Source organism: Chlorocebus sabaeus, chromosome 22 (assembly GCF_047675955.1).
Source record: "Chlorocebus sabaeus isolate Y175 chromosome 22, mChlSab1.0.hap1, whole genome shotgun sequence".
Lineage (NCBI taxonomy): Eukaryota > Metazoa > Chordata > Mammalia > Primates > Cercopithecidae > Chlorocebus > Chlorocebus sabaeus.
Window position 1 is genome coordinate 99832823 of NC_132925.1, and position 12861 is coordinate 99845683.

Below are 12861 nucleotides of genomic sequence, written 5' to 3' on the forward strand. Positions count from 1 at the left end.
AGGCTGGAGGGAAATGGAATTCGAACTGGGGTAGTTTACTAATTTTCTTTTTATCTCTGGCAAATAAGTAGGGAAAAGTAGAAATGTATGATCAGTAGTAGCATTGAAAGGAGATGGGGCGCTTTGTCTTATGATCAGAGTTTAGGTTAACACACACACACACACACACACACACATATGTAAGATGCTACAGTTATTCTAACACAGTACAAAATGCTTCCTCAATCTCTTACCTCTTTCCCTGTTGTGAAATGAACTTCTTATCTATTTTATGAATTAGTTGAGGTAACAACAGTGGTGACAACTATAATAACAGTAGCAGTTATTATATTGAATGCTATCTATTGTATTTTTTTTTTTTTTAATTTAGTCTTTGCAGAGACTGTCAAAAACTGCCAATGCCAACTCTATTTCAAGTCATTACAGCAGGGTACTGGGAAAAGTTTTCAATTAGCAATAATTGTGTTTCAGATAAACCCCACTGGCTACAACAATTGCCACTGTGTGAAGCTCCATCTATTGTTAAGAGTAATGAACACACAGAAACCAGAAAACCTAGAAGAGACAGATGAATTACTGGACACATACACTCTCCCAAGACTAAACCAGTAAGAAACTGATTCCCTGAACAGACTAACAACAAGCTCCAAAATTGGGTCAGTAATAAACAGCCTAACAACCAAAAAGAGCCTGGGACCTGATAGATTCACAGCCAAATTCTACCAGATGTACAAAGAAGAGTTGGTACCATTCCTACAGAAACCATTCCAAAAAACTGAGGAGGGACTCTTTCCAAACTCATTCTATTAGGCCAGCATCATCTTGATACCAAGACCTGAGAGAGACACAACAAAAAAGGAAAACTTCATGCCAATATCTTTGTTGAATGTTGATGCAAAAATCTTCAACAAAATACTTGCAAATAGAATCCAGCAGCACAACAAAAAAGCTAACCCACCATGATCAAGTAGGCTTCATCCCCAAGATACAAGGTTGATTCAACATATGTAAATCAATAAATGTGATTCATCACATAAACAGAACTAAAGACAAAAACCACATGACTATCTCAACAGACACAGAAAAGGCTTTCACTAAAATTCAATACCCATTCATGTTAAAAACTCTCAATAAACTAGTTATTGAAGGAATATACCTGAAAATAATAAGAACCATCTATGACAAACCCACAGCCAACATTATACTGAATGGACAAAAGCTGGAAACATTTTCCTTGAAAACCAGCACATGACAAGGATGCCTTCTTTCACCACTCATACTCAACACAGTATTAGAAGTCCTAGTCAAGGCAATCAAGCAATAGAAATAAATAAAGGGGATCAAAATAGGAAAAGAGGAGGTCAAACTACCTGTTTGCAGACAACATGATTCTATATCTAGAAAACCCCAGTCTCGGCCCCAGAACTCCTCCAGCCAATAAACAACTTCAGCAAAGTTTCAGGATACAAAATCAATGTACAAAAATCACTAGCATTCCTATACACCAACAATAGCCAAACTGAGAGCCAAATCAAAAAGGCAAGTCCATTCACAATTGCCACACAAAGAATAAAATACCTAGGAACACAGCTAACCAGGGAGGTGAAAGATCTCTACAATGAGAATTACAAAACAGTGCTCAAAGAAATCGGAGAAGATGCAAACAAATGAAAAAACATTCCATGCTCATGGATAGGAAAAATCAATGTAATTAATATGGTCATGCTGCCCAAAGCAATGTACAGATTCAATGCTATTTCTATCAAACTACCAATGACATTCTTCACAGAACTGGAAAACAACTATTTTAAAATTCATATGGAACCAAAAAAAGAGCCTGAATAGCCAGGGTAACCCTAAGCAAAATGAACAAAGCTGGAGGTATCATGTTACTTGACTTCAAACTATACTACAAGGCTTCAGTAACCAAAACAGCATGATACTGGTATAAAAACAGGTACATAGAACAATGAAACAGAATAGAGAGCCCAGAAAGAAGGCTGTACACCTACGACCATCTGATCTTCAAGAAACCTGACAAAAATAAGCAATGGGGAAAAGACTCTCTATTCAATAAATGGTGCTGGGATAACTGGATAGCCACATGCAGAAGATTGAAGCTGGACCCCTTCCTTACGCCATACACAAAAATCAACTCAAGATGGATTAAAGACTTAAATGCGGCCAGGTGTGGTAGCTCATACCTGTATTCCCAGCACTTCAGGAGGCCAAGGCAGGTGGATCACTTGAGGTCAGGAGTTTGAGACCAGCCTGGCCAACACAGCAAACCCCCATCTTTACCAAAAAAAAAAAAAAAAAAGAAAAAGTCTGGTGTGGTGGCATGTGCCTGTAATCCCAACCACTTGGTAGGCTGAGGCATGCCCAGGAGGTGGAAGTTGCAGTGAGCCGATATCATGCCACTAAAAATAAAAAAGTTAAATGTGAAAACCAAAACTATAAAAACCCTGGAAGAAGACAACCTAGGCAATACCATCCTGGACATAGGAATAGGCAAAGATTTCACAGCAGAGACACCAAAAGAAATTGCAACAGAAGCAAAAATCAAGTGTGATCTAGTTAAACTTAAGAACTTCTGCACAGCAAAAGCAACTATCAGCAGAGTAAACAGACAATCTACAGAATGGGAAAAAATTTACAAACTATGCATCTGACAAAGGTCTAATATCCAGCATCTATAAAAAACTTAAACAAATTTATAAGAGAAAAACAAATAACCCCATTAAAAAGTGGGTAGAGGACATGAAAAGGCACTTTTCAAAAGAAGACATACATGTAGCCAACAAGCATATGATAAAAAGTTCATTATCACTGATCATTAGAGAAATGCAAATAAAAATCACCATGAGATACGATCTCATGCCAATCAGACTGGCTATTATAAAAAGTCAAAAAATAACAGATGCTGGCAAGGTTGCAGGGAAATTGGAACACTTATACACTGTTAGTGGGAGTGTAAATTAGTTCAATCATTGTGGAAAGCAGTATGTTAATACCTCAAAGAGCTAAAAGCAGAACTACCGTTCAACCCAGCAATCTCATTACCGGGTATACACTCAGAGGAATATAAATCATTCTACCATAAAGACATGCATGCAAATGTTTATTGCAGCATTATTCACAATAGCAAAGACTTCAATCAACCTAAATGCCTATCAATGATAGACTGGATTAAGAAAATATGGTACATATGTACCACGAAATACTATGCAGCCCTAAAGATGAATAAAATCCTGTCTTTTGCATGGATGGAGCTGGAGGCCATTATCTTTAGCAAACTAATCCAAGAACAGACAACCAAATACTGCATGTTCTCACTTACAAATGGGCACTAAGTGATAAAAACTTATGAACACAAAGAAGGGAACAACAGACACTGGGGTCTACTTGAGCAGAGAGGATGAGAGGAGGGACAGGAGCAGAAAGGTAACTATTGGGTACTGGGCTTAATACCTGCATGACGAAATAATCTCTACAACAAAGCCCCATGACAAACCTTCACATATATACCAAACCTAAAATAAAAGCTTAAAAAAAGAGTAATTTGCATTTACATATACTATCTGCCCCTAAATAACCCTGCCAGATAACTATGATTACATTATTTTAAGGTGAGAAAACTGAGGCTCAGAGAAATGACATAGCTTGTTCAGGCTCACATGCTTGGAGCTGCTGTATAACGTGAGTGAAGGGCCTTCTATTTCCTGTGTGCCCCTCTGGGTCCACTCTCCATTGTGCCCTCAGGTGGCTAATTTGGAGGGATTACATTGGTGGGCCCTTGGCCCTCTGATATTTGGTGGGTTCAGCCATTTGGAAACTCTGGCAGGTGATCAGAGGGAGAAAGTGACGTGGATTTTCAGAATCAGGGTACCGTATTTCTTCTCCCTTGGTTCCCTCTCCAGAGGACTAATTACATCGCTTCAGTAAAGGTCACAGCACCTATGAGGGCAACTCTCAGTCCTAGGTGTTCTCTTTATGCTTTCAGTAATCTCTCCCTTTCCTAACCCCACTGACTGAGGAAAATAATGGCTATAGGGTACTACATTATTATTTCGGGTTTCTCTAGAGCAGGCCCACACCTTTTTAAACAAAACTTTTGGTTTACCCGTCCTCACCTTATCCTAATTTGGGTGTACTATTTCCTGCTGGAACACTAACTGATATCTATGCTATTCACTATGACATGCTCTGAGGATATATAATCTGTGCCTTTAAGAAGCTACTATGCTTGAAGTTGGAGCAGAAGCAAGAAAATATAGTGGCCATTCAGTTTTCAAGTGCATATTATCTGTAACCTGTTTTCTGGTAACCATTGGAGAACCTCTCTAATATCTTCAGTATTCTTGGTAAAACTCAGGGTGCCCTCCCTTGGCTTCCTAAGCTTCTGGGCTTAAGCCTGGCTGTTTTTAATAATTATTTGGCAATAGATATACTCTAAACAGCCAAGGAAATCCCTCTCCATTTATTGGACAGAGCCCTTCAGAAAGCCTAGTTCTGAGAAGCAAGAGAGAAGACAGAATAGGCTGGGGTGTACTTACCTTGAGATCTTGGAGTAGCCACCTGTTTGCCCTAGCTACAGGGACAGAAGCTCAGGGGCAACCACCCATATCATCTTGCTAATGGCCTTTTCCTGGTCCAAGATTATAGGGACTTGAACATTCACTTTCGTAATGTATATTTCATTGCAACCACAAAAGGAACAACTAGTTTCAACTGATATCAAATATATACAATTATGTAGAACTCTATACTATTTTGCTAAATTTGAAATATTTTTCATTTAAGTTTTGTGATTGTCAATTTTATGTGTGAACTTGGCTAGGCTACAGTCCCCAGTTATTCGTTAATCTAGGTGTAGCTGCGAAGGTATTTTGTGGGTGTGATTAAAACCCATAATCAGTTGATTTTAAGTAAGAGGACTTATCCTAGATAATCCGAAAAAGCCTGATTAAGTCAGTGGAAGTTCATGCCTGAGGGTTCCAGCCTGCCCTTCCTGATGACCTGCCTCATGGATTATGATCAAGCCTAGTCAGTCCCCAAAATTACATAAGCCAGTTCCTTGTAATAAATCTCCTAATATGTGTCTCCTACAGGTGTTCTATCTGACCCCGACCAATAAAAATATCTACTAGGAAGATCAAAGAGTTAAGATTATATTCTTAATTGCTATAATTAAGTAAAAAAATAAAGCTGTACTGACTCAGGAGTGGAAATGACACAGCAAATCATTAAGTAGCTCCAAATAGGCAGAATGCAGAGTTTAAATTGAGAAAAATCACACTTAGTTCTATAAAATGCTTTATTTTTTCTTTTAATGCAATTCAGAGTTATACGACTACCAGAAAATGGTCTTAAGGATGTATATAAAATAATCCAAATCAGTACACTTGGAGGCTTTGGGGATCTACAGAAACGTACATAAAAAAATCCAATTGGGTCACAATATTAATCAGTTTAATATGTAACATGTTCACAAATGCACTTTATGCATTTGTGAAAATTTATGGAAAGACATGGAAAAAAAATTATAAAGAATTATTACTGCTCTATACTTGTACATTAAATACTTTATTAAACTATTACTCAATGCCTGTCCCTTTTCCTTTCAAAACTAGAAAATGTCTGTATCAAAATGACCCAAGATATTTATATTTCCAATGATTCTCCAAGCAGTTATAATGATCAGATGAATACATACATTAAATGAAGATTACAAGAAAAGTTGTAATCATCTTCCAAAAATTGTCATGGCCCATAAAAACAACTATGAAATTCTACTGCAGTATGCTACAAAGCAGTATATAATTCCAAGTTCTTCTTCAAAGGTTCATGACAATTTTGTGAAAGGCCAAAAGCTCTTCTAAATGATGTTTTACTTGCAGCCTGACCCTGAAGCAAGGATTTTATAAACAGCACTGCAGCCAGGCCTCAGAGTGATTCTGCAATGAGTTCAACATCGAAACAAGACTTTGCCATGAACAAAAATCGACCTTCACACAGTTTTGAAAGGGAAGAATTAAGACCTTGGATAGGTGTTAAGAATTTATCTATAGTAACCTAATAACTTAATAGAGAAGGCTCTTAGAGAGCAGAGAAGTGATTTCTTCTCATGTTCTGGCTCTAATAACAAACACAATTGTGAGGAGCCCCATGCTGCCACCTCTTTATCAATGGTCCATTGCACAACATCTTATTGTCTCTTGGTTTGAAACTCATGCCAGCAATTTCTTACCTGCTGTATTATCATGTGTACCATTTAAAACTCTTCATACTGCTTAAAATACTTTGGAAGTAGTAGAAAGCAAAGTGTTTTTCTGAATTGAAACAAAATAGAATCCCAGTTGCTCATAATGATAATTAAGGGCTAAAAATTAATTAAAGAAAAGAAAGCTAAAGAAGATGAAAATAAATATTTTTCCCATTTTAAATGCATCAGGTGACATTCTTGGGAGAAAGGCACTAAAATAAGAAAGGAATTTAAATGTACAGCTGAAAAAGAAATCTAAAATATTAAGTCACTCAGCACCACATACTGACCCAGATAGTATACAGAAAATAGAAGACAGTCAACTATTTTAATACTGAGTTTTAAAATTGAGAATAAAAATGTAATTGGCTAGACACTATCCTTCCAGACTATTCTAAATCTTAAACATAAACTTAGCTGATCTTTGCAAATGTAGATTTCTAACACATAATATGAATATGTCACTATATTAGTAAAATAAGCTGCAAACCATGAGCAAATGAGAGAAATCACATGAAAAATATTGCTTTTACTTTTAAGACAGATATATGATTATTAGAAATATAAATATACACATGTTCACATATACATAAATATTCAACTTTGGACATGTAGAATATCAACCTTCTGGCATCTTTAATTCAAGGACTAAGCTTTATGTTTTTACTGTGATCATGTTTTTATGTTTAAATAGCAACACAAGACAGTGCTTAAGAATCAGGGGGTCACTCCTGCATTTGCATATTAATTCACAAGTTCCAAACAAAGTCACCTATTTCATTCATATCTGCATCAATAGCATCTTGCTCACGGTAGGACACACAATATAACAGGGATGAAATAATAAGTGAATGAATGCATACATGTATGCATGAATAAATAAGATGATGGATGGATGGATGGATGGATGAGAAAAAAGAGATCATACAGGCTTAACTGACAACAAAGTGAGTTATCCTCACTTTACATATCAGTCTTGATGAACTGTTCATAGCTCATTTCTCACACCATCAACTCCCCCAACAGGGAGAAGAAACAGAAACTGACTCGGCCAGGCTGTTCACTCACATCATCTCATTTAATCTGCACAGCTGCCAAATCAGGTAAACACTGCCCATTTTACAGAAAACAAGACCACATGCCCTGGTACTGGGTCACCCGGAAAGTGCTGATACCGGATCCAAATCCAGACCCTTTGTAATCCAAAGTGTGTGCCTTTTCTGTTTATATTTCTATAACATCTAGGTGATATGAGCCCCTTCTAATACATGAGCTTATTGAATTATTTGCACATAACTTTATTAATTTACTGTTACTTTGTCTTATGTGTACGTTCTTTCGTAATACTGATGTATGAGAACTTGAAAATATAAAACTAAATTGAAAAAAATCAATCATCCATAATTCTACCACTCTGTAACACAGAAACTGTTTGCAAGTCAAGTGAATCTTGGCTTCCAAATCTAGCATCTTGGCCAAGAATGGGCTGGCAGATTTTCTTTCACCTTCCTACACAGTGATTCTAAGTCACAGCCCACACTCAGCAATTTAGGGCTCTAAAACATGAGACCCTGATTCTCTAAGACCTAGGGATGCCTTTACACCCTCGTCCAAGGATTGAAAAGCCCTGGGTGGGAGAACAATCTGGGCTAATGTTTTGTGAAGAAGTAACTGCACTACAGCCCTTGAAACTCTTCATTTTGCAATGCAATTTAGGCCCTTCTCAGAGGAAACGTGTATCTCTGGACAAGCAAAGAAGGACCCTTTCACCCAGATAATTTTCATATGAGAATGAACTTTATAGGTCCTCAATTCCCATACCTTCATTGAACAAGTAAAAAAAAAAATAACAAACAAACAAACAAACAAACAAAAAACTAGCCCAGAGAACATGTAGCCATTAGTGCTTTGGAGTCCTTATCCATCTCCAAATTATTTCCCAGCAGACTGACAGGGAATTTAATTCCTCCTAATAGTCACTCAGTTCCTTAAGCAATGAAGATGCAGACTTACAATAACAACATGTCAGGGGTTTAGACACAATAACTACTGACACTTACTGAGGGATTACCACGTGTCACGTGATGCCTAAATTTTTATGTACATAATTTTACTTGACCTTCATAACAACCTGGAGATGGATGGTATTATTATAACCATCCTGCAGATGGGCAAACAGGCTCTGAGAAGTTGAGTCACTTGTTCAAGGTCATAGAGCTAAAAAATGGCTCATCTCCAGTTTGAACCCAGATGAATTAGACATCAAGAGTGTCGATTACCATCCTATACTATCCTGCTCTTAACTGGTCTTGTAAAGTCTTTTAAGAAAGTCCATTCATCTTCTGTTCGTGAAACAGGATCATATAGGGATAATTTTAACCCTGTTGCACCATCCAGGTTACCTGCCACCTAATGCCCTTATTCCCTGGGCCTACCTGAAATGCTTGCATTTAATTCCCTTTAATCTACTTGTTGACTTAAAGGTCCTAATGCAAGATATGTGGCTGGCTGATGCTCTAATGAGAAGCAGATATCTCAAAACAAAATAGGAAAATGTATCTTGTTGGAGCTAATTTCAAGAGTAGACATAATGGAATAGGACTAAAAGATGCAGTTATGTGGTCTTCTGACATTAGATATCTTGACTAGTAACAGGTTATTCCAAAATCCAAATCTAGGGTCTTCCAGAAGTAAGGCCAATGTGGCTGATTTTGTCCTTCAAACCCAGTGCCTTACTCTCGGGCCTCAAAAATCCAGACTTAACACGTTCCTTTCCTGGTTGAACTCCCAGAACATGAGAGGAAAATGGGATTCGCAAATCGTGGGAACTGCAAGTGATTCAGTTTAGAGTAACATGGGTCGATCTCTTCTTGTTTCTCCACTTTTATTTCCTTTGGCCTTATCTTTTCCAGCAGAACTGTGATTACATCAGCAAGCCACTTCAAATCCTTTCTGAAGTAAGACAGAAGTATAAATGAATAAAATAATTATCAGGGAAATGCATGTGGATCTCTTTGCTCTCTGGGTCTACTGCTACCATTTCCCTTCCACCTGTAAGCACCATTCTGGCTTCTTCCGCAAAAAACTCAAGGTAAATTGCCTGAAAAACAACATGTGTAGGAAATATGGTCCTTGACTTTAACCCTGAACATAATGTTCTAAGACATTTTTTAAAACTAGATTTCCTTCCAGAATTCAACTTGCACCAGTCTGCCAAATAAACACTTTGGATTCAAACAGTAGTTAGGGAAATGCTTGTATCTTAGATTTGAATGAGAAGAGGAAACTGCTGTGGTTGAGAGATTGTGAAGTGCCATTCCATTTAGCATGACATTAAAAGAGCAGCAACAATCAAAGTTACACTTTTCCTCACCATGAGGTTCCTGTCTGCACAGCACAACACTCATGAGGGGGAGGCATCAATTTTCAGAAGGAAGATCCAGTGTACAACTTGCTCCCCAAGAAATGCAATTGTTTAAAACCAGAACTGACTAAAGTGGCTTATGTAAGCTCACATTTAAGGAAACATCTGCCTCTGTCTTGATTCCCTCATTAGCAACCGGTTATGGCTAAACTACCACATGGTGATCCAAAATGTCAATTCTTTAAAGTTGTAACTTTGCCAAAAGAAATACACAACACATATATGTGGCGCCAATAGCACTGCTTTGATTTATAAGCTAGTCATGCTAGTTTAACTGTAGAAATAGTGCTGTCTTAATATAATATTGTTCTTCTGCAAAGCTGAATCAATTCTTTAGAGTTCTGCTTGGTGAATGAAAACAAGAGAGCAGGTCAACTTGCTAATGAACTACATTTTCCCATGATTAGGGAAAAGAAGGAAAAAGAACAATCATAATCATTAGCAAAAAGTTTACTGCATGCTATTTGCCTCCCTAAGTAAAATTAAACAATTGTTTATTAATAGGACTCATGTGTTTTTCACAAGAAAGTCTCAGGAATAAATGTTCAGAATTGATTCCCACTTTGGATATGATGGGCTTTGGGGAGGTGCAGGAAAGAATGGGGGAAAGGGAGTGACACTATAAACAGACTGAACTAGGTGCAAGAGATGGGACTAGTGAGTTTCACTGGTCACGTATTTCTAAGAGCCAAACCCACTGGCTCTTATGATGTTCCCTAAGCCAGTGACGGGGACTGGAGGAATAAGTCATGGTCACATCCACTGCCGATCCCACTCATTCCCAGGGATAATGCCAGAACCAAGAGAAAGGCCTTCCTAAAGATTGGGAATGGGAGATGCATGAACGCTCAGGAAGCTGATGCCAGTTCCTTCTTTGCTATACACAACAGAAAAGTCTTTTTCCTACCTGTTTTGTACCTGGCATCACAAGTGCTCAATTCAGCCTGCTTACATGGGGGGCACTAAGTTGATAAGGAATCATGAACACCATGGTGCTAGACAGGAGCGCTGCCATTCAGAAGAAAAACGTTTCAGATATAAATCTGTTGAACTCTGCTCTCAGTTATTCAACCTATGTTATACAATATTTAATTATATTGAATTAATACTTAAAACTTTCATTCTTCTATACAATCCACTTGCTGTTTTAGTGTTGCTTTTAATTATAAACTAAGATTCAGTAAGTTTTCTTTTTTTTTTAAATTATACTTCAAGTTCTACAGTGCATGTGCACAACATGCAGGTTTGTTACATAGGTATACATGTGCCATGTTGGTGTGCTGCACCCATTAATTCACCATTTACATTAGGTATATCTCCTAATGCTATCTCTCCCCCCTCCCCCCACCCCATGACAGGCCCTGGTGTATGATGTTCCCCACCCTGTGTCCAAGTGTTCTCATTGTTCAATTCCCACCTATGAGTGAGAACATGCAGTGTTTGGTTTTCTGTCCTTGTGATAGTTTGTTCAGAATGATGGTTTCCAGCTTCATCGATGTCCCTACAAAGAACATGAACTCATCCGTTTTTACGGCTGCATAGTATTCCATGATGTATATGTGCTACATTTTCTTAATCCAGTCTATCATTAATGGACATATGGGTTGGTTCCGAGTCTTTGCTATTGTGAATAGTGCCACAATAAACATACGTGTGCATGTGTCTTTACAGCAGCATGATTTATAATCCTTTATATACTCAGTAATGGGAAGGCTGGGTCAAATGGTATTTCTAGTTCTAGATCCTTGAGGAATCACCACACTGTCTTCCACAAGGGTTGAACTAGTTTACAGTCCCACCAACAGTGTAGATGTGTTCCTATTTCTCCACATCCTCTCCAGCACCTGTTGTTTCCTAACTTTTTAATGATCGCCATTCTAACTGGTGTGAGATGGTATCTCATTGTGGTTTTGATTTGCATTTCTCTGATGGCCAGTGATGATGACCATTTTTTCATGTGTCTGTTGGCTGCATAAATGTCTTCTTTTGAGAAGTGTCTATTCGTATGCTTCACCCAGTTTTTGATGGGGTTGTTTTATTTTTTCTTGTAAATTTCAGTTCTTTGTAGATTCTGGATATTAGCCCTTTGTCAGATGGGTAGATTGTAAAAATTTTCTCTCATTCTGTAGGTTGCCTGTTCAATCAGATGGTAGTTTCTTTTGCTGTGCAGAAGCTCTTTAGTTTAATGAGATCCCATTTGTCAATTTTGGCTTTTGTTGTCGTTGCTTTTGGTGTTTTAGACATGAAGTTCTTGCCCATGCCTATGTCCTGAATGGTATTGCCTAGGTTTACTTCTAGGCTTTTTATGCTTTTAGGTCTAACCTTTAAGTCTTTAATCCACCTTGAATTAATTTTTGTACAAGGTGTAAGGAAGAGATCCAGTTTCAGCTTTCTACATATGGCTAGCCAGTTTTCCCAGCACCATTTATTAAAAAGGGAATCCTTTCCCCATTTCTTGTTTTTTTCAGGTTTGTCAAAGATCAGATGGTTGTAGATGTGTGGTATTATTTCTGAGGGCTCTGTTCTGTTCCATTGGTCTAATCTCTGTTTTGGTACCAGTACCATGCTGTTTTGGTTACTGTACACTTGCAGTATAATTTGAAGTCAGGTAGCGTGATGCCTCCAGATTTGTTCTTTTGGCTTAGGATTGTTTTGGCAATGCAGGCTCTTTTTCGGTTCCATATGAACTTTAAAGTAGTTTTTCCCAATTCTGTGAAGAAAGTCATTGGTAACTTGATGGGGATGGCATTGAATCTATAAATTACCTTGGGCAGTATGGCCATTTTCTTGATATTGATTCTTCCTATCCATGAGCCTAGAATGTTCTTCCACTTGTTTGTGTCCTTTCTTATTTCGTTGAGCAGTCGTTTGTAGTTCTCCTTGAAGAGGTCCTTCACAATCCTTTTAAGTTAGATTCCTAGGTATTTTATTCTCTTTGAAGCAATCGTGAATGGGAGTTCACTCATAATTTGGCTCTCTGTTTGTCTGTTATTGGTGTATAGGAATGCTTCTGATTTTTGCACATTGATTTTGTATCCTGAGACTTTACTGAAGTTGCTAATCAGCTTAAGGAGATTTTGGGCTGAGACGATGGGGTTTTCTAAATATACAATCATGTCATCTGCAAACAGGGACAATTTGACTTCCTCTTTTCCTAATTGAATACCCTTTA

The 12861-nt window shown here is 37.7% G+C and overlaps 1 protein-coding gene and 1 non-coding gene across 3 annotated transcripts in view; both read right to left on the reverse strand.

Moving 5' to 3' along the window:
- The window catches only part of MYRIP (myosin VIIA and Rab interacting protein), a 403697-nt gene that overhangs the window by 244193 nt on the left and 146643 nt on the right, over positions 1-12861 (reverse strand). The gene's annotated exons all lie outside the window — the stretch shown is intronic.
- On the reverse strand, positions 371-512 carry LOC119626138 (U4 spliceosomal RNA). The gene has a single exon (XR_005242307.1). It is a non-coding gene; the product is annotated as a U4 spliceosomal RNA (small nuclear RNA).